Source organism: Lissotriton vulgaris, chromosome 3_1 (genome assembly GCF_964263255.1).
Source record: "Lissotriton vulgaris chromosome 3_1, aLisVul1.2, whole genome shotgun sequence".
Lineage (NCBI taxonomy): Eukaryota > Metazoa > Chordata > Amphibia > Caudata > Salamandridae > Lissotriton > Lissotriton vulgaris.
This window is the reverse complement of record NC_141689.1, coordinates 1,027,143,473-1,027,168,914: the sequence shown is the minus strand read 5'-3', so window position 1 is coordinate 1,027,168,914 and position 25,442 is coordinate 1,027,143,473. Positions and strand designations below refer to the sequence as shown.

The 25,442-nt window shown below is 43.6% G+C and overlaps 1 protein-coding gene across 2 annotated transcripts in view; it reads left to right on the top strand.

The window, feature by feature from the left end:
• Nucleotides 1–376: 376 nt before the first annotated feature.
• LOC147727331 (uncharacterized) overlaps nucleotides 377–25,442 on the top strand; it is a 1,245,320-nt gene continuing 1,220,254 nt past the window's right edge. Inside the window, exon 1 of one of the 2 annotated variants that reach the window (XM_086961416.1) lies at nucleotides 377–648. The gene's annotated coding sequence lies outside the window, so the exon portion shown is untranslated. The remainder of the gene's footprint in view (nucleotides 649–25,442) is intronic. The other variant, XM_086961415.1, reaches the window with a different exon arrangement.

Below are 25,442 nucleotides of genomic sequence, written 5' to 3'. Positions count from 1 at the left end.
TTGAATGCATGTGGTTCTATCAGTGCTTGCCACAATCAAAGGGTTGCCATTACCTTCCCTCGCCCCGGCAGACTTACTTTACTGCCTCAGGTGCTTTCTCCTTGAAGTTATAGACGTCCCGCGGTAATGCAAAGTAGCACTGAATGTAAATTTGCAACTTTTTTCGAAAAGGTAAATGCGTTCTAATTTACTACAGTCTGGACTCTATGGAAATCAATATTGGCCCTTACTCTAAAAGCGCAATGTAGCTCGGCCTGGTAGGCGACACGCCTGCAGTAGGAAACGCCCACAGCCCATTATCGAAATCGCTTTGTCTAATCGGTTTGCGTAATTGGGGTTTCTTCAGGTGCCAGTGAACCTGATAACGAACAATGACGCCTGAAACTTTGACCCTTGCTGGGCTCAAGGTTTGTGCTCAGAGCACTGCGGAGACGGCAAGCAGGGGAGGACCTAATGGATCGCCTTTGTTTTTTTTTGTTTGTTTTTTTACTAAAATGGTTGTTTAGCCTACGCTTCCGCTGTCCGCATTGCTGGGACGTTCTTGGCTCCTTGCCTGGTCTCGACAGAATAAATAGGCCGTCTCGGAGCTTCCCACAAAGGGCTGTGCAGCGATCCTCGCGAGACCGAAGCGAAGCCCGGATTTGTAAGGTAAACAAGATAACAAGAATGAACTCGGGAGATTCCTGCACTGTGATTTTATTTTGGTGTATAATCAGCTGCGTTTGTGACGTATCTTTTCTGAAACGCATTTTAAACATGTTTGTTAGATATGTAACTATGTTCGGTGACTCCGGAGAAGAGTGACCACCTGGCATAGGGTCAAATTCACGATTTGAACTGTAAAACATTCAGGACAAAGGGTCGAAATTAAGGGCAACAATTCAGGACAAAGACTCAAAATTCAGGACACAATTTCAGGACAAAAGGAGGAGCAGCTATACCCACTGGTTTACCAGTGCATTTATTTAGTATTTTTTATATTGAACTACTGTTGTGCTGTGTATGAGGTTGCCTCTAGGTAGGCTACATTCAGATGGAACATTATGTCCTTGTTGAATAGTAAATTGATACCCTTGAGCACGGAGTCATGGGGCATCACGCATACCCAAATATGCCCAGTCTTTTTTGGAGAGAAAGCAACAGCAACATTGTGATTATGTTTCTAAATATTTCAATATGCATGGCATACAGTTAGGGATATAATAAGTAAGTGACGTTTGCACCTTCTGCTAATTTAGGCAAGTTGAACCAACACACCTGCCTCACCTGACCCTCCACTAGACGTCAAACAAAAAAAATGTAACGAGGCAGAGCAAATGATGTGGGTGACAGTTTCACAGCAAATGTCAGGATGTGAGGGACCCACAACTTGTCTGTAATCTCACAGCACCAAGAAGGCCAAACTGTTGCATTAGAATAAGCGTAAGGGACTCTATATTTATCTTGGGACTGGGAGCCCGACCACCAGAGAAAGAAATAAAGAGCAGGCTGAAGTCAAGATTAGATCGGAGATCCGAAGCAAATGATTCAACGGGTCATTGCTAAGTACTGGATACATAAGAAAAAGAAGAGCAAGGCAGGACAATTCCTAAAATCAGATAGGCCCTCTATGAGAACTGGAAAGTATGGTGTACCTGGAGAGTGGTCTCAGCAGGGAGGCAAGAAACAGAAGAGGCATTGTCAAGTAGTTGAATAAACAGCACGCTCCTACTCTGGCAAACTCTGCCGGTGAGTTGGTCTATTGATAGTGCTTGTGGAGGGCGGGTAGGGGCCTGCCCCCTGAAATAATGGGCCGTGGGCAACTGCCCACTCTGTCCATGTCTTAAAATGGCTCTGCAGTCAAAGCCAAGCCTGAACCAGTGTCTGGCTCATCCCAAAGTGCCAAAGAGCATGCAGAACCTTCGAAAAATTTGGGATACAAATTACACAATAAACAAAATATAAGAACATGATAAAGACTTTAACATTTAGAAAGTGTTTCTTTAACACGTGAAAGTGTTTCAAATTAGTATATTAGACCACAACATTGCATTGACATTCATTTGAATTGGAAGTGTCTAAACAAAAACGTTAAAACCTGTATTAACCCTGGCTCCTGACAAAGCCATGAACGAACAGAGCGTACAAATTGGCAGGTGTCCCTTATGTAACGGACAATATAATTTTTATGGATGGAAAAACATTACAGGCTATTGAAGCATATGCAAGGGAGGTTTTTACACAGAATCCAACGTGAACTGCATTAATGGATTGTGCTCTCAAATGTCACTATCAAGTAATCTAGACACGTGAAGTTCTTTGATTTGACTCAAATCACACTATTTAGTCATGTGGGTGAGCTGGGATTTGAACCCAGGTTTCCTGGTCACACACAGTGCAATTAGGCAACTGACTAGATTACTTTCTTTTTATGAATCCACTTTGTTGGTTAATGTGATCGCTGCAGATGTATATGTGGGCAACCAGAAGCCCATAGAACCGAATTCTGTTTGTTTCAGCAGGGAGTAGTGACTTGTGCATTTTTTGTGCTAGGAGGTCACTGCCCATCACAGAATGCACTGTGAATGTTTGTCATTATTTTAAACTTGCATTACACATAGTATAAGATAGGTTGGGGACATACATTTAGGGTAAAATCCAAAGTGTACATTTTAGTAATATGGAGATTGCACCTAGGGCAAACAGTTTTACAACTGTCCATAAAAAGCACACACTCCACAACTCAGCTGGGAACACCCCCTACAATTCTTTTAAGAAAGAATACACTTTTGTCTTCAGGAAGCTTACAGTGTCTCTATCAATTAATGTCACCTCTACTGGCTGGCAAGCACATTTATATTTACGGAGTAATCGACTGCACAGATCTACATTTCTTTTCAGGCAGCTAGCGAGAAGGCGCATTTCTTGTTTATGTGTCTGCCCCTCCCTCGGGATCACAGCACAGGAGACCTTCCACTTCAGCCGCCTTTAAACTGTAACATAGGTGTTTCAGCACAAAGTCTACAATTACGTACAAATGCTGTCCTTTGAAATCCTCATCATGGACAATGGACGAATGGACATTATGGTTAATTTAAGGACAGTAGATTGTAAAGAGGGGTCCCATAGTCTCGCATTTCTCACTCTTATTCATTGACCTTTGTCTATATGGGGCCCGGGAGAACAAGGGGGACCCTGAACAGTTGAGGCTCCTCCCCCTGCACCACAGGAGCTGCAGGGCACAGCTTTACGCTTCCGAGTCCTCCCTTATTTGCCACTCTTATACAATATGCCAGAGGGCAAGTGGTGATACTTTGTAATTATTCCATGGTTTACAGGTCTTAGGGCCATATGCATCAACACATTTTCCCATAGACACAGAATGGCCAAAACCCTTTGATGCATCTGGCCCTTAGCACCAAGGCTCAGATCACCTGTGGTGAGAGAGCTAGGGCAGTAACATAAAAATGCACTCAAACTCAGTGCAGAGTTAAGCACATCTTTTTATGCACACCCATTGTCTAAAAGTACAAATGTAAGTCAACATCTTTCTGAGTTAGTTCATGAGCTGCAAACAACACTAACCAGAAACAGATTGAGGTAACCACATCTTACTGTTTTGAACTGTTCTGCTGGCTGCACACTCGCTGACTCTGGGAAATTAAAAGTTAAAAGAATGTGCTATATATAGTGCAAACTTGTATTGTAATTGTAAATTCTTATTACCACAACAACATGGGAAGCCGAAGTGCCAACCCTCCCAGCAACATACAGAGCTGGTTATTCTCAGATCTATAGTTATTCATTATGGCCACATACTGATGGTATCCTCCCATCTCTCATAAGTGTCCCGCCATTTATAGGTCCTGAAGAGACCCTACACTCTCCAAATAGGGTCAAAACGCCATCAACAGTTTACAAAGGCGAACCATTACCCAGCACTTATGATTGTATAACGTGCTGTTCTACACATGACAAATTTCCAGATGGTCGCCTATTGTTGAATAGTGAAACCTTGCACATATGTCACATAATATGGCACAATTAGTTTAAGTTCCAAACGTCTTTTTCACTGGGAAACCTTTCACTAGTGTGTATTTACTGTTTGCTAATTATCTTTATTGCCAAACAGTATGTGTGTAATACTCACTTCACCTGCTTACTATATACATTAGTGAACAATTTGACTGCATCCTCGTTGTGTATGCTCAGCTTTCTTTGTGACATCAAACCAACACTGTACATTGCCATTGTGCACCCTCTATTAAGAGAAACCTTTATTTACCCACAGGAGCCATTGTTTCCTCACAAACTTACTTACCCAGGCTCCCAGTGAGTAGGGTTCCCTTGTCCCATGTTCTCAGAAATCCAGAGCGGAAACCCCTGTTTTTGCTTTTCCTATCTGCACTGTCTGATGCTCTTGCACTAAGTCACAGTGTTTCAGAGTTAGATCCACATTTTAAAATCCCCAGATTTAGGTCTGTTGATACCAGAGGGATAGAATCTTGGATATTGACTGGTATACCTGCACCTAAATCCAGGTATTACAAGTTACTTCCCCTAAAATACAGAATAACCCATGGAACTGGGAATACCAGACCCACACCCACACAGATATACCGCATGCTTGGAGCAGGAGGAGTATAAACTTTGACAACAACTCAAGTGAATTTGAAAAGTTGTGTTCAATATGTACATTGTGTATTAGTCCTGTCGTTAATTATATATCACATTTGATATACGATTTTCTAATATATCTGACACAATTTTTCAAATTTAATTGAGTTTTTGTCAATGTTATGGTCAGCTGTGCTCTTCTATGGATCATTAATTGATAGTCCTACCTTAGTGCGCACAAATTGATACACAAAGCGGTCTTCTTCATGGCAGAACCTCTGGCCATATACCGTAACTATCCCCAGGTTCTGCACATGACTGGGAAACCCCATTGCTATCATTGATGGAACAGGAGGAGGGCAGAGCGGGTGAATTAATGGGTCCAGAGTTTGTGGACCTGGAGATTCTCTTCCTGGAGATACTTGGAAAGATAGGACTGTAAGAAGCGGAATCTCACCCATGAATACTGCTCTGAGCCACTTATCCTGAGGACTATACTATAATTGTGCTGTAGATTGCACAATTATGTTGAAAAGTGGTGCATGGCTCTATTTTGTAGATGTGCACACAATCGAGATACAGGCCAAGGATCATATATTGAACATTGTGTGACTCTGCAAAAATGGGATTGTGCTGCTTCGTTTACACATTTACTACACTTTTTTTGTTTTTTTTACACCTTAGCATCAGTTAGGGCACGTGCGTTATTCTGTGGTTAATGCGGAAAAGCATATACATTTTTTTTTACCTTGGATCCCTTTTTATGAAGTTGTGCCGAACTGAATAGCACCACAGTTCAAATGTTAATCATTTTTGTATCACCAAACGTCTCCAGTACTGGACTACAATGGTCTAGAAAAAAAGTGCTTGTCTCAAGTGCATGTGGGTGTAGATGGTCCCCTGGCAAGCCAAGCTCTGGGGTTTACCTGTAAGAATGCTTTTGATAGTCTGGGTGAGCGGTGGATGTGACCTCTCTGGCTTTTCATTGCAACTTGGATTCTTTGGCTCAGGGCTGTAGTGGTGGCCTCTTCAGAGGTCATTAGAATACAGACTCATGGAGAGAAAGCTTTCTGACAACAGCCGGTTTGGCAGCACTAACTCTCAAAGTTAGCTGAGGGCAGGTGCTCAGTAGCAGTAGCTGGGACCTCCAGCCTGAATCTCTTCAGCAAGAATGGCCCTTGGACGGAGTGTTCTCTCCACTCTTCTTCGTTGGTGGCAGCGCTGCTGAGTGACACACTTCTGGCATAAACTTGGCAGAGCTCCTCTACAAACTGTGTAGAGAGGGCAGTGAGACCCTGTCACAGCACTGGCTTCCCCTGGCACACTTTGTTGGGTCTTCAACTTTCTCACCGCAAGGTAACACATCAGACCTTTCCTCCTGGACAGCCTCTCCTCCTGCACAGCCATTCACACTCCTTCCCACTCTCAACAAGCAGGAAGGCTTTTAGGTTCTTCTGACAGACTCTCAGCTTCTCCAGCAGAAAGAGTTGAATTCAGGTGATAGTCCCTCATCTCTGGGAGACTGACTGTCAGACAGAAGGCAGGTCTGGTTCCACAGCCGCCCTTTGAATATTCTGTGAAGCACTCACCTCCTTGGTCAAGAATAGCTTGGGACGTGAACAAAGTGATGTAGCTTGGATTCTAGTTTTATTCAAATTTTCTAGACAGGGGATGTGCATCCACCAACAGAGGCTGCAGACGTAGTTTGAGCTGGTTGTCTTTCAAGTGTCTTTCTCAATCTGCTCTCCAGACACAACCTTTATATAAAGTGATGCTTCTCACAGCAGGTGAGCACTGGGGCTGGATCTAAGCAGGAGCACCAACCACATGGTCACAATGAAGTGTGCTTTTCCTGCCCCAGATTGTAAATCAGCCTTCTCAAAGCAGTCATCAAAGACAGACAAAAGGGCAGACCTGATTGAGAAACTTTCTCACCTTGAACAATAGAAGTTGCTCCCCTCACTTCTACTATTCATAAATGGCAGTGCTCGGGAAGAACTAATGAGCTGCTCCTTGCTAACAACGCTCTCCTGGATTTTCAAAAAGTAGCTCTGCTTCCATCCTCTTCACTTCATTGTCTGGATCTCCACCCTCCAGCCACAGGAATGCAAGCAACACACTCCCACTGTTTTGAGAAACCATCCCCATCCTCCTTCCTCCATCTTGTGCCATGCTACAGCCAGGAGCTTCCAAGATGGGTTCCCACTGGTTTCAGAATATAGACTGAGACACTACACAGAGGGATTCGACCAGGTTGTGCCGTTTTCATTTCACATCACTCCTCTTTCTCTCAACACACTATTGCAGTTTCTTTTTATTCCCTACACTCTGTATTATTCACGGTGTACTGACTTTTTTATCTCCTTCTTTTCTCCCTCTCCTTTCCTGGGTCAATTTCGGTCTTTTCCTAGGTCACTTTCTGATGAGAAATCAGATTGGTATTATGGATATCTTAACCATTGTGTTTATGCTAGAAAAGACACTGCCTTTAACAATATTAAGCTTCTGTACAGTAAATGGACTGGCACCTCTCTGTCTAATTATCTTAGCATTTGCCTATTGCATCTCTGCTGCTGATGGCTCTTCGGTAGCGCCCCTTGGGAGAAAATTTGCTTTATACAGATTATGCCCAAAGTAACATCTACATAATCATATATTCATGATGCTGGCGACCTTATAGACCGTCAAAAGTGACCCACCCTGATGTGCGCACAACCCCGCTGTGTGATACCGTGATGTGTCTTGGTGAAATATGGACCACTTACGTGGTGAAAAGGAAATAGAGAAGAGTTACTAAAGTGCTTTAAATGGACAGGTTCTGTGGACGTATATTTGGAACGACTACATTCTGAATTTTTTTTTTAAGGAAGGCTTTTGTTTCCAAACTTGTGGTTCTTTGCTGTTACCGCACTGTTCTATTAATTTCAATAATGATACAGATTCATGTTGTGTCTTTGTCTCTATTGTCAATGCAGTAGATAAGTAATGTTGTTCTATTTCTGACTGTAAACAGTGCTTAATTTGTAAATTAATGAGTGCTGGTGCCCAAAGCGCTGCTCAGAAGCCTGTGGCCGGCTCTATTAAATGTCAGCGTTCCGAATAACAAAGCTGCGTATTCCTGAATGCCCACCTCAAACCGCTTTAATTCACTGCTGTCTGTCTCTGCCTTTTTTCCCTGGTGACTGTTTTAAAAAAAAATCCTTCTCTTCCTCCTTTTTGCGTCTTCGAGTGTTTTCCCTCCTTTGTTGTTGGGAAATGTCTGATGTTTAAAAATATGCGCCTGTCCCCAAAAATGAGTGGGGTGGTCCTAACAATGGCTCAAATATAGCACTAGCTGTAAATAATAAAAAAAAGTTCATAATAAAAGAATCAGGGACATAATTTTCAGTAGACGTTCTCATTGCTTTCCCACTGATACTTTTGAACTGGAGTTCCAGTATGGCGCTGAAGGTCCAAAACTAGAAGTGTCTTTCTCATATTTACATGTGTTTTTCAGAGGTAGTAGCCCATTACGAAGATAATGAAATCCACCACCTGTTTTCTTTGCATTATTCAATAAAATGGTAATTGCCACCTATTTTTCCTTCAGTTCCATGATTTTAAAAGGATGGATGTGATTCTTATCTGCATTAAATATAATTATTCCTTTGTGATAAATGTAAAATTGACTTGATACATCAGGCCCTTTCTTCTAATCTGAAAAATGAAACGTGTAAATTGACGGGTTAGTGAGTTTGTCAGTAGTGGACCTGGGAAGAATCGACCAGATTTTTGGGTGAATTGAGCATAAGGTTGGTACCTGTTAAAAACAAAGTCCTGGCAAATGATGAAAAAACAGTAACAAATACATATCCAGTTATATGGCCCAAGTTTAAATGAAATGTTTAATTTGGGGATTTGAAAAAAAAATGTCAAAATATTCCTAAAACTGCATCTTGCTTGTGAAATGAGGTAGCTATTTTGTCTTGTGGAAACTCAATCTTATATTTGTAGATTGTTGTTAACTCTGTTGGGTGGCTTCTTTCTTTCTTGGAGGTTTTAGGCCTGGCTTGGCACCAGACATTATGTGATTAAACTTAATAAACAGAAAAAGACAAGGAGGACTTTAGGAAACACTACCAAGAGAGTGCCTTTGGCTACCAGCCACATATTGGTAGCTAGGAGTATGATTGGGAAGAAGTTGTGCTTCCACATAAAAGTGCTTATTTTGCTTATTTATCCAGCTCCCTGAACTGCGAACTTGAACTTTCAGTGGCGCTCACATGACACTGTAATGTTTAAGTGTTTCAGATAACTAGATAGATTATGGTTTTTGTTTTTCGCTGACAGGTGCACAAATCGGAAAAAAGAAGTCATGAACTTCAGAGTGGAGTTCTGTGCTTGAGACCCAAGGCTACACTAATCTACATGGCTTTAGGGGCGTGGGGAGTCCTGTTCAGCCTGAAGAGGTGGGGGGCGGGTTAAGTGGCATCATTGTTTGTCAGGATGGAGAAGCAGCACGTTCTGACTTTCACCTCGCCCAATACTAAGCTATTAGCGCCCACCCCGAGGCGCCTGCCATTAGCATGAGGAATGCAGCCGTTTTGTGTTTCTGGTGGCCGGGCATTCACTGGACTGTGCTGAGGGAGCTCCCTGGAACTTGCCCCCCCCCTGACGCGGGGACCGGGAGCCTGTGTTATGTCACTGGCTGAGCCCCCAGCAGCTCGAGTTGCACTGCGGCAGCCCGGGCTGAGACACAGGACAGGGGAAGAGGGAGGGCTGAAGCCCTTGGGCCTGGACAGAAGTGTGACTGGGAAGGCGCGACCCCCTTTGCATGGCTCCACGTCCCCCTTGGGGGTCGCACCCCACAGTTTGAAGACCCCTGAGTAGAGGGACCCTGATAACAAGGAAAGTCGCACCTGCAAACGAATTGCCTCTCCCAACAAATTGTTCCTTGAAAAAAGAAGTCCTTGTTAACCATTTTATGTTACTATCGTCCACCAGCATCCTGGACACAGAACTTGAGTGGTTGCCAGGGTATTATGTAACAGGATGCAACTGCAGCAAATAACTCTTTACCAGAAGGCCGTATCATGGATTAAATTTCAAACACACTAGTGCTCTCGTTACAAGTTCAAGGGTAAATTCCCATCACAGTGCAAAGAGGAGTTTGCCAAGGGATCAGAGTTACAAGTTGTGTGATAAATATCAGACTTTCGCATATTTCCCCTGATATATTCCGGCATCATCAACCTGCTAACATTTATTGTGAGCAAGGGCCTGGAAAAGAGTGCCAAAGCTTGTGGAATGTTGCATGTTAAATACAGACTCTGTATGTTAAGTGAAATAGCAAGAAAGGAGAGCATGTCATCACAGTCTGTAAGTTTAACTTTTTGTTAATTACACTCTGGAAAGTACTTAGGAAATATGTGAAAAAACATGAACCTTGCATTTCATGCACCAAGCAGACAAGGGTGAGAGAGAAAAAAGAATAATAAATGACATCTTCTTAGTGACATTCGTAAACCTGGAAATGCAACCGGACTAATCAGAAGCCAACATTTTTGCTACAGGCAGTTATAATAAAATCCTGAACTTTTGTTTGATAAACTACATTTTTGTGCGCCGTTCTCTTTATATATGTAGCATATGGCATAATTCAGCCTTTTCGAGGACATACTTGACCGTAACCAACTTTTCAGCTGGTGGACACCAATTCAGTTGCTCTCAGCCTCAAAGAGAATACTGGAATAACTAGATAGACTGTTGTAGTTTCTCAAACTATGTAGAAAAGCGCTCCTTTTGTTGGAAGCGTTTTTTCAAAGTATATCTGCAAGTTCGGGCCTGAAAAGTACTTTAACATACTTGCTAATATACTTAACTGAGGTGAGGGTAGCAAAGGGTCAGTTTTGTGGTATTGAACAATGGTGTCTTGTGTGCATCTGTGCCCATTTGTGAGGTTCCAGTCCATACCGCCACTCTCTAAAATAGGTCTTCAGTCTTTTTGTTACATAAATCTGTAATCACTCAATGAATTTTATTGGGTGTGATTAATGTATCGTGCTTTAAGGTCACCATCCCTCCATTACCTCAACTAAACCTTGATTTCCCACTGTTGCTACTGTTGGGGAGTTAGGTATATAAAGGCTTATCAAAATGGAATTTAAGAGTATCTTAGACTATGGGACGCTTATCAGTGGCAGTTCCACCTAAAGTGTGGAGGAGCGCCGCCGCAAATACATGCAAATGAGGGTCATTACCATTTATTTACAGGCCAGCACTGTTTTAGCATGAGCGTCGGAGTCTGAGGGTGGGGCGGGCTGATGGCAGTAGCAGTAAGACTTGTAAAATCACAGCTGCCAGTGTGGCGTTCGCATGCCTGTTTGTCTGGGTGTCTTCTGACAGCCAACCTGACATGCGCACTTAAGCCTGCTCAGTCCCAGCAGTGCTCAACTGTGGGGAATGTCAGGCACAGGCACCTAGCTTTGAAGGGAGCGCTACGTTAGCCTGCTTGAGCCAATCCTGGGGCTTCTCTCATGCTGAAAATAGCAGGAGCGTGCTCCAGGATTGGTTAGGTTCTCATTGGAAGTCAATCACCTTTCATTCCTCCCCTTCACTGTGGCCCATTTCTTGGTGCAGAAATACTGGGACAAGGCTCAGCACCCAACTCAAGAAGAGCTTGAGGACTGGCACGTCCCGGGAGGCCTCAGGGTCCTAATTTCAGTTTTTCACAGTGTTCAGCAAGTTTCATGGAACCAACTAGCAACCACTTTCCAAGTGCACCATCCCTGTACTGCCCAGGTATGCTTTAACCTTTGGACCACCCAGACTTCGGTGCTTAGCAGCTTCAGCGAGCAGCTGCAGGGCCTACACAATCGAAGAAGTAAAGAAAAAGTGAAGAAGTCACCACTGACGGTACTCAACAGCTAGACCAGGCAAGGCTGGGGAGGACGAGGCAGTGTGCGAGGAGGCAGGCGACGAAACACCAAGGGAGTCCCATCAAAGAATGAGGAAACACTGCCAATCCACTCAACACAGGACCACTCAAACACGGTAGGCGCAGCTCACCAGTTCTTCAGCTGTTGGTCCAGTTTCCTTCACTTTGCTTGCTCCTGTCCTCAGCCCCCTGCCTTGATTCTTGCCCTTCAGCTCTGGCCTTGGTGACCTCCCAGCAGCAGAATCCCAATCAGCCCTGAGCACAGGCAGCAGACACCAGCCTCTGCCGGCAGTTCCACCTAGAGTAAGCTGCAAAAGGGAAGCACAAATAATGAAACAGGCGTGCTTGTGTTTACAAAGCTGCCTGCTGTTTATTGCTTGATTCGTGAATGCGAGGCAGATGTAGTACAGGGTGTTCACAAGCTGCTTTTAACTTATCTGAGGAAGGGGGGTTGCAGGCTGGGGAGTTTGTTGGGGTGGAAATATCTGAATACTGGAGCAGTTTTTCTGCACAGTTTAGCACCTACCTGCCTATTGGTACTTTAAGTGAACATCAACGGTTTCTGTAGGTTTTCCTTTCCACATTTTAATCGTACTGAGAACTCATCCCCAACTTTTGCACCCCACAACTTTCAAATGCCACCAGGCACCACTGCCACCTTTAATAAAAACAGTATTTGTTAGACTTGGCCCTCTATGCAGGGTCACCACCAAACGTTTTGCCTTCTCCCCTCCTGTTTTCCAAACCTGTTTTTAGGTCTCGCTGAGTCTGCGCGCATGCGCTGCTCGGAGAGACATTTAGTAGTGGCTTTTGGAAGTGCTCCTAAAGCCGCCACCAGCTTGCGCTCACACGCACCAGCACGCGCGCTGCTGCGTGCGCATCCCTTGCATGCTGTTGCGCATCATCGCGATCACTTTCGCTTTCACAGCATCGTGATCTCGATCACTTCCTCTTTCACGGCCGCGTGGCGTTACTATTACTGCCGCGTGGCCAATGCTTGTTCTCATCTTCTTATTGTTCTGCACCGCCTGCAGTACAACTCTCTTTCCCTCTCTCTCTGTATTTCTATCTTTCTTAGTCTCCCTTTCAATCTCCCTTACCTCACTAACTCTCTATCACACAATATCCGCACCGCTTTCTTCTCTTTGTCTCAGCTTCACTTTCACTCTATCTCGCTCTGCCTTTCATTGCACTCGGCGCGATCCCTGTACATTTCTATTCCTTTCATTATGCATTCATATCTTTCTTACCACCCCTTCCCCCTCAGTGCACTTTATGTATGTATGTATGTATAGGCATTTATATAGCGCACTACTTACCCGGAGGGTCCCAAGGCGCTTCGACCGCTGCGAAACCCTTCCTGGCTTCCCTGAGAGATGGTCCCTTACTGGGTATCTCCAGGGTGAGACCAGGCATCCCCGGCGGTCTGGTGGGGCCGTTAGTGAAGATGAGGCAAGCTAATGCCCAGAGTTGCCGAGTGTGATCGCTGATCAGAGTGGGCACCGAGGCGAGAGAATTATCGAGTTCGCTGACCCTGGTCCAGAAACCTGCCGCGCCAGGAATCGAACCCTGGTCCCGGGCCGTCCTCTGCTCTCGGGTCTGCCGCCTCTAACCAGTGAGCCACACTTTCCTCCCTCTGCTGTCTCCCTCCCTATGGAACATAACTATTCTCAACCATTCTATTTCTCTTCCTTTCAGCATCTAAATCCCTGTCCTTCCCACTCTCAGGCTCTCTTGGTCGCTACCTTGTACACAATATTCATTTATCTTTTTTTCTCTCAGTCTATGTATATCCCTCTTTATTTAACTCTCTCTCGTGACCAATCCCTGTATTTCTCTTTCTCGCGGGCCCCGTCCCTGTATTCACTCCCTCCCTCTACCGTGTAAGCGCTGGTTCACCACGCGCTACTGAAGGGGTGCTTCTCTTAATGTTCCTCTTTTCTGTGGGAGACGTGACACCTGATCAAAACGCGGCACTTTAATTAATACCTGGACTGCAGCTCCACGCCTGTTGGCGCCTCAGGCATGACGCGGAACTGCTTAGTACAACCTGCACTGGGTGCTGACTGAGGACCGGCCCTTGGGCTTTATTCATCATGGAAGATTTGTTTGAAAGGGCAGGGGCGTGGGCAATGCACAGAAGTTAACTCTTGGAAAAAGGATTTAGGATCAACAACGGTACAATTTAGTTGGGGGCGTTTTGGAACAAGAAACATTTTTACCTCAACACCGCCCGTTTCCAATAGCAACAAGAACATGGCGGACGCCTTGAAGCTCCTTCACTCAAACTGTCAATGTCATTTGGTTTACTTCCATGCGTCTCCCAATCCCCCATCCAATCACTGCACAGTTACCATGACGATTAGTGCTTAGTAGTGGCCACTTAGGGAGCACTTCTTTGTGGGCGCCCACTCAACACTTCGAAGACCCTTTAATTTGGGCTGAAAGCCTCTGCTGGTAGGAATACCGCTATTCTTTATGTTGCAATTGGCAATATGTTGGGGCACCAGCAGCTGCAGAATAAATTCTACCTTTTACAATGCTCCAGAGATGCAATTTTGAAATAAAAATTAAAGAACAATTTAGGGCAGTTGCTTTTTACAAATAGTGCAGAAAGCCAGAGAGCAACAGAGCCACGAACACTGACATGTAGATTGGAAAGTTTCTAGTGTATGTGAATATATTTTTTAAGCCAGCTTGCTATAAATCCAAAAGTGTGTACATGACAAAGCCATCAGAGTGGAGGATAGGGAAGGTTTGAAAAAAAGGCAAAAGACTGGTGTCAACTGACCTCAAACAAAATCCCTGGGAGGAGGAGGTCCCTCTATGAGTTTGTATTGATTTATAAATGCAAAATAAATATTTTATGCATCAGTAATAGAACAACAAGCATTGGCATAGCCAATAGGTCTCGCTTTTGGGACCTTATAAGTATTTAGTTATGCAGTACAATATCCTTAGTGCAACAACACCAACTGTTGCATGGCTAAACACGTATAATGTCCCAAAGGCAAGACCTATTGGCTATGCCAATCCTTGTTGTTGGTTGTTGGTACTCTGTGCATTACCACTGGTTAGCATTATTTGGATATTTGTTCGAGGTGTACTCGTTTTTGTATTTTTGTGTTGTTTCGAGTTTCAAATCATAGAAATTGCTTCGCTAGGTGTCACCAGCTTTCAATAGTGATTCATGCGGTCCACAGAAGTTGAAAGGTTATCTGCGGGGGCCCAACGGCTATTGAGAAATTGAATATTGGTGCTAGTAGTTCTGCATAAATGTCTGTATTGTGGTAGGAAACACAGGGGCATATTTACGAGTAAATGGTGCAGCGCAGGGCTGGGTAAAATTTAGCAGTGCAGCGCCCTTTTAGAAACGCTAGGACACACCATATTTACAAGAATACTGCACACCCCTATGTTTTCCCTTGCGCTAATGCTAAAAATAGGTGCCCAGTGCAAACACCGACACCCTTGCGCCATAGTGCAAGGGTGCCTGAGTTGCAGGAATGATTGTTTATGTGTAGGAAGGTGTCCCTTCCTTCACATAAACAATCAATATTGGCAATGTGCTACTCCTATGTGTGCTGAATTGTGCAGCACACATAGTAGTAGCAAATTACCACTATCTAGTTATTGTTTTTGTGCTGGAAGGGAGACCTTCCTGCAAAAAACTGCATGAAAGGGTACCGTATTTAGAAAGCGGTATTAACGCCACTTTGTAAATGTGGTGCAGGGCATTGCGCCACAGGAACATCAGAAAAAGTGACGTTCCGGTGGTGCAATCCCCCTGTAAATATAGCCATAATATTTCACCTAGTTTTGAAAGCAGGTAAATAAAAGTATTTCTCCTCTTTGTGCCAATCTAATTCCTACTTGTGCATGGTGTTCGTTTTTGGCACTTCCTCAGATTTACAGATCCTTGTAAATCCAGGGGTAGCGTCAAAAAACAAGGGATGTTGCAGTGGAACGTCTACAGCAACACCCATTGCACGCCCCCACTTTGATGCAGAAAACTGCATGATAGGGTACCAAATTTTGTTGGACCTGACATCCTCGGCGTGGTTTACCCCCAATATTTTTTCTTTGATTTTCCTGTTTTTTCTGACATTGTTTTTGCTGGCCTTAGGGCTCTGCACATTTTACCACTGCTAACCAGTCTTAAAGAGTTTTTTCTCTCTTCTTTAAACATGGTAAAAGTGGCTTACATCCAATTTGCACATTTAATGTACTTATAAATCCCTAGTAAAGTGATACCAAATGTCCCCAGGGCCTGTAAATTCTATGCTACTCGTGGGTCTGCAGAACATATTGTGCCACCCACTTGAGCAGCCCTTTAAAATGTCTCACGCCTGCAACTGCAGCCTGTGGTGCAGTTTTAAACTGCCATTTTGATCTTGTGAAATAAACATTTTGCCCGGCTAAAATGTCTTTTTTAATACACATAAATAACATCTAGGGCAGGCCCTAAACAGCCCGTAGGGCTGGGTGAAGTATATTTAAAAAGGTGACCATGTGCTTATAGGTTTTACAGGTCCTGGTAGTGAAAAATTCAAGGCCTGCCTCCTCTCTGATAGGATAACATTGGGTTACCTGATAACTTTCTATTGGAAACCGGTAGGAAGGTTGAGTATGGTGCCTAAAGAATTGCAATTTTAAATCCTATTTGATGGCATAGCTTGGTTTTAAGTCACAATTCTGAAAAATGCTACTCTTATAAAGTTGTAATGTTCTAGTCCTAACTGTTTGGTGCCTGCAACCGGTTTCCTGGGTCACATGATTAGGTGCAGCTGGCAATTGGCCTTTGTGTATTCCATCCAGATAATGATACAAGGGTGATTAGGTTTTAGCAGGTTGGTACGAGTGGAGCTGTTTCCTGGCCCAATTACCTTTCAAAGGGGCTGCCTCAGCACACTCACAACGAACTTAACACCAGTCTGTTGTTACCCCAGACCTCAAGAAGCCTGGGTAGGGAAAGGAAGGAAATTCCAGAATCAGAATCAGATTTGGGGGGTTATTAGACGTTTCTCCCACTTAAAGGTTGGTACCAAGTATAAATATTAGACTCTCAGACCAACTCTTCAGTACACTCCAAGACATGTGGTAAACTACAGAAGAACTGCCTTGTGGTTCAGAGGATTTTCCTGCTGCTTGAGGCCCACCTTGTTTCTTAGAGGATTGCCCCGCTGCTTGAGGTCTGCCTTATTCTACAGAGGACTGCCCTTTGCTTGAGGGAAGCCTTGTTCTTCAGAGGACTGCCCTGCTTCATGAGGTCTGGCTTGTTGCTTACAAGAGAGAGGACTATCGCTTTAAACACAGGACTACCGGAGTGACTCTAAGGGTCAGGTAACTGAACTCCACTTCTGACTTACAGTAGCACAACAAGCTCCAGGGGTCTCTTTGCAACTGCCCAGCTGATCTGCTGCAACTGGCCCTGCTTGGACCTGCAACTGGACCTGCCTTGACCTGGAACTGGACTTGCCAGAGTCCTGCTGGCTTCCGGTGGAGTAAGTTCTTGATCCCCAAGAGGTGCTTCTACAGGTCCTGAACCTCTGGCTGGCATTAGTTGAGCTCTTCTTTTGAAACCCTGACGTTTTGAACTCTGTGCACAGGAGAAGGTAACCTTTAATAGAAGGGCTAACTTGGTCCCTGAATCCGACCCCCACTCCCTTGTGGTTGACCTGAACTTGTGACTTTGTCCTGATCTAGCGTCCATATACCCACAGTTAGAGCTTTCTCTTTCATGGCGATATTTTTACTTAAACCTGTAAAATTGCATATCTCTCATTTCTACTGATTAGGTTTTTGTTATTTTGATCTTTTAATTTATTACATTTTACACTATTTTCTAAATTGGTGTGGGTTGTTTCTTGTGTTGTGTTTTCACTTTCTAAGTCTTCATGCACTGCATAAATACTTAACACAGTGGCTCTAAGTTAAGCCTGACTGCTATTGTGCCAAGCTACCAGAGGGTAAACACAAAGTTAATTTAGTGACTTTTGTGGTTCACCATGACCAGGATTTTGGTTGTTGCTTGAAAAGGGTTTTGACCCCACTCAAGCAAAAACCTAATTTCTTACTGTATCCATCATTTAGTAACCACTTACTACCCCAGGCCTCTAGAAGAGAGTGAAAGTGCTTAGAAACAATGTCATTAAAAAAAACCATGACCAGACCTCCAGTTCGCAATTCACTGATGTTAGCAGACTGCACCACTCCACTAAAGTGGTCCTGTGTGTAAGTTTTAATCAAAGAACTGTAAGATTTCTAATCCTAGCTTCTCCTTTTAAATAGAAGTATCATTTAATAAACACTGCATTAAAATCTGTACAGGGCTCCCAACAGTGGCATTTGCACATGAGGGTAATCTCTGGGCATTTTCATCGTAACCTACTCCATCATAACTACAGTGCTGTGGGCAAGTGGAACCAGATAACATGATTATGTTTCCCAGCCGTCATGCCGAAAAACTGTGTGCTCATAGCCAATTATATTTTCAGCATATCACTCTGATGTAATTTGCTGTAGCAATGCACAGGAAGTAGAGTGAGGAAACTACCATAGACAGTTGAAGTATATTGCTTCCTCTCCTGTGGCTGGAAGGTAGAGATAGAGACACTGTATGCACCCAACACAGCACTACATATAAAACACATTAAAAAAACGTTGAACTTTGCCCGACTAATCTGCAGGAAGTATTAGTGCTGACGAATGCCATGAGTGTAGAGTGCTCACAAACTGAATAGCTGTAGACGCTCACAAACATGACATGAAATATGCCTTCTGTATGAGATGGTCACAAAATGAGATGGGCAGTTTGTGTGTATTGGAGATAGATGCTTTACAAAGGTGAACATCCTGATGTAAAATAAATAGATACATAAAGCTTAGTATGAGAGATGCCTTCAAAAACAAGATGCAGTCTGTTTGTGTGTATGTGTGTGTGTGTGTGTGTGTGTGTTACATGTTCGCAAAAACAAGATTCAGTGTGTGTGCGAAAGGTCATACAAATAAAGTTTGCAGTGGGTGGCACTGAGATGCTTGAAACAATGAGAAATGTGGCTTCGTCTTATGAGATGCTCACAGAAATTCAGTGCAGTGAAATATGCAGAATGAGATGAGTGTGGGGGATGCTTGGATAATATGCACATCTAAGGTCTTCTTTGGAACTAGTACAGGCTCTTATTCATAGAATCATTTGAAACTAAAGGTTTTCAGAGTTATTTTTTTTGAAAGGTACTTTAAATCTTGAAACCTGGAAAAGTTGGCATTAGGTACAGGAAAGGCACTCTAAGCCAATGAAACCTGGAAAGGTTTGCACTAGGTACAGTCCAGATGTGCCATACTTAAAAATAATGTGAATGCACTGTCAGCATTTAAACATTGAGAGGCAAATTTGTAACTTTTGATACAACATAGCACAGTAACCAAAGTTGATTTCCTGCATCACAAGGAGATAGTAGAACAACATCATATCTCCTAAGGTATGAAGCCGGTTTTGTCTCTCCCTGCACTGGCACATATTTCGCCACCTTCTGTCAATGTACACTCCCATGGGTAGGTGTGATGTCAAGCACAGGTTTTTATAGTGAAAGGCTACCCTCTGTACATAAACTATGCTTTAACAGTGTTTCATATTTTTACCACCGTGTGTATGCTGTAAAGTGCTGTACATGTGGGAAGTTTTAAAAGTTTAGAGACAAAAAAACCTTAGTCATTCATTATGACTACCTCAGGGAGGTGTTAATGTTTGGTAGAAAGTCCTATCTACTTTTTTTTAGTAAATAAGGCTTTGCATCAAAAAAACATTGATGGTTGTATGGAAATGCTAATTTACAACCCATGTAAAGTACCCTTGCTGAAAAGTAGCACCTAGCGCTACTTTACATTATGGTATGTAACTTTCCAATTTTGTAGAAAGTTAGTAAGTTCCCCTTGAGTCTTTCTGCATATTTTCTGGCACTCTATCTTATACTGAGTGCAGCTTGTAGTACATTTTTTAATTGTCTTACATATTTAAAGGGCTTTTACTCCTACGCTTGGACCTCATAGGTCCATAAATAAACAAACAAGCCACTAGTGACCAGTGCACCAACCAGTTATACTTACAGATATCTGAAGTAATCATGTTACCCTAGAGGTGAGCGCCCCACGATAAGCTCAAGCAGGCTTGGGCCTGAAGCCTGGCTCTGGTTCAGATCGGGGTCCGTCGGAATCTTAAGCCCACAACAAGCAGAGCTTTCATGTGGCTTTTACCTGGGATGTATGACGTTACAACGCATACTTTTACTCCGCATACCATTACAACGCAGTATTTACAACGCATACCGTTACAACGCATAGCGCTTTGGGGTGCTGGATAGTGGTAAGTATAATTTACTATTCTAACTCCAGTCCCCGTGGACCCTAGGGAAGGTGTTGGATAGTAAATTAAACTTACCTCTTATCCTAGAGCGCCCCCCAGCGCAATGCGTTGTAATGGTATGCGTTGTAATGCCTGCGTTGTAGTGGTAGTGCGTTGTAAAAATTGCGTTGTAACAGGTGCATACCTTTTACCTGCCACCTTCACTCTACCCTCAAGCACAAAAAGGTAAAAACAAAACATTCAATTTCAGGTACAATGGAGAGCCAACTAAATACCAATTTAGTGGCTGATTTGTACTAAGTGAAACCAGAAAACCTGTATTTATCATGGCTTTCCTGCTTAACCAAATTGTGTGATCTTAGGGAAATGCTTTCTTTACCCATGTTCCTTTTCTTCAGTATTGCATATGAAACCACCTTAAAATACATGAGTTCAGAGTAGCAGCTGTACAAAACCTATTGTGTTTTATTGATAAACTATAATGTTGCTCCCTGTATGAGAATGTGGTCTACATAAAGGTTTCACATGATAACAGAACAGGACTTGTTCAAAAACAATCACTATAAAAAAATACTTCTCAGTGCAGTGCTATAATGTGACATGTTAATGTCAAAACTTTCACATGTTAAAGAAATACACTTTTTTTAATTTTGAAGAGGCTTTATCATATTTTAAGTGATGTTTTGTGTATGATGTTCATGGCAAACATTCTCAGGGCTCTGCGTACTCAGGGGCTCTAAGTGCTAAGCCAGATCTTTGGCTCAGCTCTGACCTGGCTCGCTCTATTAATCTATTGGCTCGCCCATCTCAATATCAAATATCTGAGCTTTACTCTCAGAACAATGCATTCACCAAAGATTAGTTTATCTTGCATTTCTTTTTCATTTAAGGTGTCTGCAACTATATTGTTCATGCAGTTATTCATTATGGCCAGGGCCACTGGAATTATGTGGCAGGAAGGACCAAATTATATGACAGCGTTGACTAAATTATGCGGCAGTAAAAAGCAAATTATACTGCATAATGTGACACTTTTTTATTATGGATTACCCTGATTATATTGCCATTTTTACAAAGCCTGGTACCCAAGGTTGCATATTTTGTTGTATGCAGTGATCAGAGTTGTGTTCCTACCATGTATTTGCGCTGCTCTTATGCATGAGTTTGTGGTGAAAAGGAGTGAGAGATAATTGCTCTTGACAGATTCTAATGTAGGAATGGATAGAAGTGAGTGAGCGCCTTGTGGCCTATGTTTGGACTATTTTGGTATGAAATTAAGGGTACCAACCTTCAGAGGTGCAAACTGCATGCTTTAACCCCTTCCTTGCTGCTGTCGGCCAACGGCCATCGCAAGCACTACCTTGGTAGTGCTGCGCACGTCCGTCGCAGCCCCGCCCACACAATAGAACCCCAGCACTATCGCCCCGGTAAAGGGGTTAAGCAGGAAAAAATCCCATAGGTTCACCCAATCCCCTTTAAAGCAGCTTCTGTAGTAAGAAAATGTGACATGCACTTTACAGTGCAACAGGACCTACAGCATGCACAATACACTCTTTTAAAGACAACAATTACCTGAAATGAGACGGTCTGATGGACACGGAGTGCTGGGCCATTATATAAGGGCATTTATAGAGCATGTGGACAGATTACAACTTTTTTCATTAAAGATTCGGCCTAACTAGTGCTTCATGTTATGAATGGTTTTAAGGTGCTAAGAAAATTAAAACATCTCATTAACATTTATATTCTGCTTTGAATATTTATGCAACAGCTCCTTGGGACTCACAAGGTTTAGAAAAGCCCTATTTAAATGCCAATACAATACAATGTAAATGTCTTGTTCTATCATATATATTTTTTAACTTGCATAACCTCTCCTTTGTAGTAGTTAAGAGTGTGACAATGTACTTCGGCGGTGTATTTGTCAATGGGGAGAGATATGCTAATGGGGCCGTTCAGCCCGGTCTTTCTGCCCCAGCCAAGTCTTTACTTGACATCTTGCAGGAGGGCTGAAGAGAGCAGGAGACCAGTGGACCACTAAAAACATTCAAGTCCACTCTGCTTTAAAAAGGGATTTCAATGAGCTGTGAAGTACTAGAATATAGCACACAGATCAGGCAAGAAGACTGTGTCATGGAAGCTGCAGTAGCCCGGGCTAAAGCAGAGGAAGTGTGTGGGGCACAGGATCTGAAGCCCTTTTAGTGCAATGGATGTTGCACGCTTGGATTCTGGAAAACACACATGCTGAATTTAAGTCAGCTGCTCATTTAAACTTTATTAATTATTTAGTCCCCATGTTTTTAATGCACTGAAAAACGAATGAAGTTTAAACAGGGACTGCACTGCTGTCTCTTTTTAAACTCGGGGTCGTTTGTTCCTTCGTCCCCCCACCCTTCTCCCCTGTATCCCCCCCGCCTCTAAAATCTGAGGGGATAAATCCCCCCGCCCACCACAGTTTCTGCGCCCATGGTTATGACTCATTTACAAGTTGAAAACTCAATATAGGAAGTAAATATCTCTCCCTGATGTAATGGTAATAACCAGGTGTTCTGCCCAGCCTATTCTGCCCAACTTGTAAAGAGCATCTTAAGGTCTCTCTCCAGTACACTGTCCAGGCCAGTAAACTACTCTTTTCCTCTGAGAGGCACCACAGGGAGTAACTTCTGCCTCGATGTACATGCCATCAGTAGCGGACGGTGGTGGGAGTAGCTGTGGGCGGTGACGTGGGGAGAGGGAGGGGCAGGGCGGGGTAGTAATCTATGGATTACGGAGGATTACAGGTAAATAAACATATAAATAAATAAAACACATTTCTTTGCGTGCACTGCATCGCATTTGGGGATGCAGTGCATGCAACAAAATCTGTTTTATTTATTTATATGTTTACTTACCTGTGTAATCCTCCGTAATCCATAAATTATGCCCCCCCCCCCTCCCTGTCCTCCCCTTCCCCATGTCACTGCCCGGCAGCTACTCCCACTACCGACCGCTACTGCATGCCATGACTAAAATAAAAGACAGCTCTGATTACTTTTGACACATTCTACATCAGTTCCAAGCACGAACAAGTAAGGCATAAGTGAAGGTTTAAAGTGAATTTGCTACAAAACATTTTGAACATTCTCACCACTGCCCAAATTCTGGATTGAGGATCACCGTACCACCTTGCGCACTAGAGACCTCAAGCTACGAGAAATTGAAGGTTGAACCCTCATAAATAAAGTGGAGAAAACCTAAAATAGATTTCTAGCAAATTAAGCCTGAGGTTGATACCACAATGATATATTTTGGACCAAACTGACACACTTCTGATAGGCACAGCATTTACATCCAGCTGGACCATGAAATGTGCAACTATGTTGATGACCACATGTACGACTCTGACAATACTTCTAGCACCAGGTTTCAAAATGACACCTATAAGGACACAATTCAGATCTCTGTTTTATTTGAACCAACAAAGAGGTCTACTTTCAATGTTCAGACTATTGAACCCTCTGAAATTGGTTTATCTAAAGCATAATTATCCATCTACTTCTAAGAAAACCACACCAAATGTCATTTACCAAGCTAACTACACACTTATGTAGCCTGTTTACTACATACCTATGTGATAGATAAAGAAGGCTGCTATCTACATCAGAAACATATTAACCCCATTGTAACTATCCATCCATCTCAGTCCAGATTGTGCACTATGTATGGACAAAAGTGTTCTATTGTTTCCCTTAGGTTAAATGAAGATTAGGGAAATACTCCCCAAGCTGGTCTCTTTGAATCTAACTGTGTCATTTCTCTAGGTGGGAAACCCAACATTATGACACAATCTTTCCCCGAGTTAAAGAATTGCCATTAAAACCCAGAAACAGTTGATTTAGCTCCATTATTGTTTCTCTTTGCTTTTCACCATTTTTGCCACCAATCCTATCTGAAAGGAAGCCATCAAGATGTCTATAAGGTGGTTGCATCTTTGGCCTTTCAGCCAGATTCATGAAGCTAAATTGCGATCGTAATAGCTGCGAAAAAGCTATTGCGATCGCAATTACATGAAAAGCTATTCATGAACAAAATTTGCAAGTTCGCTAACATAGAAATGCGAATTCGCTATATTATTTGCAGAATTCTGGTAGTACCCCATTTGCGATTCTATAAATGCGAGAAACCATGGATTCTGCGAATAAATCTGCGAAATCGCAAATTATTCGCAATCGCTATGCAAGAAACATCGCTATTTGCAAAAACCCAGAAATCACTATTTGCGAGGCGCAATTTAAGGAGAACCCAAATCCGGTGGTAACCAGTAATGAGATTTTTTTTTTTTTTTAAAAACGTTACCCAATCAGCAACAGGTGCTGGCCTGACCAAACACACTTAAGGGGATGCAGCTGCAGCATTAGGACATTCACAATGCCTGGACTCTACATGGTTGTGAGGCGGCGCCGGCTACAGCGAGCAGCACGGAACAGACGTAGGATCCAGGAGAGGATATTCCGCCAGCTGGTCACCCTGCTGGGCCAAACCAGAGAGCAAATATACACTAAGTACCGCCTGAATGGGCCAATGATCATCAAGCTCACCTGGACCCCCTGTTGCAGCACCCAACAAGGCGGACCAATGCCGCGCCCACACATGTCCAGGTATTGTGCAGCCTGCACCTACTGGCCTCTGGAAGCTTCCAGGGGATAGTTGCCGTTGCTGGGGGGATTTCCCAGCCCACCATGTCCCGCTGCCTCAGGAGTTTCCTAGATGCAATGCGGACTCAGCTACACCACCACATCTCATTCCCCACCAGCCAACAGGACTTGGATGAGACCAAGCATCAATTTTACAATGTTGCTCAATTTCCGCATGTGATAGGATGTATTGACTGTGCCCACATCCACATCTGCCCACCAGCACAAACGGAATACATGTACCGCAACCGCAAGTTCTACCACTCCCTCAACATTCAGATGGTGTACAATGCTAAGACATACATCACGGACATAGTGGCACAGTACCCTGGGAGCACACATGACTCATTCATATTCCGGCACAGCGGCCTCCACACATGACTGGCCAGGGGAGACTTTGGTGAAGGACACCTACTAGGTAAGTACACTTGCCCCACAATGTTACACTGTGACGATGTAGCTGCGCAGCACAGGCACTCACCCTCTGCTCCTCTCATTCAGGTGACAGTGGCTACGCTCTCCGTGAGTACCTCCTCACCCCATACCTCAACCCTGCAACACCACAGCAACGGCGTTACAATGTAGCACACATACGCAAAAGGAATTGCATTGAGAGGACATTTGGGCTCCTGAAGAGCAGATTCTGCATACTTCACAAGACTGGTGGGGCCATGAAATACGATCCGGATGTCTGCTGTCGCATTGTGGCTGTGTGTGCTATACTACACAACATTGCTACCAAGCGCCGGATACCTGTAGAGATATCTGGCAGTGAGTCGGAAGGGGACCACCGCCCACCTGCACATGCGCGTCATGCACGCGGGGAAAATCCTGCTGAAGGACACAGATGGCGCAACCACATCACAATGAACTGTTTCTAGAGCACCCACTCCCC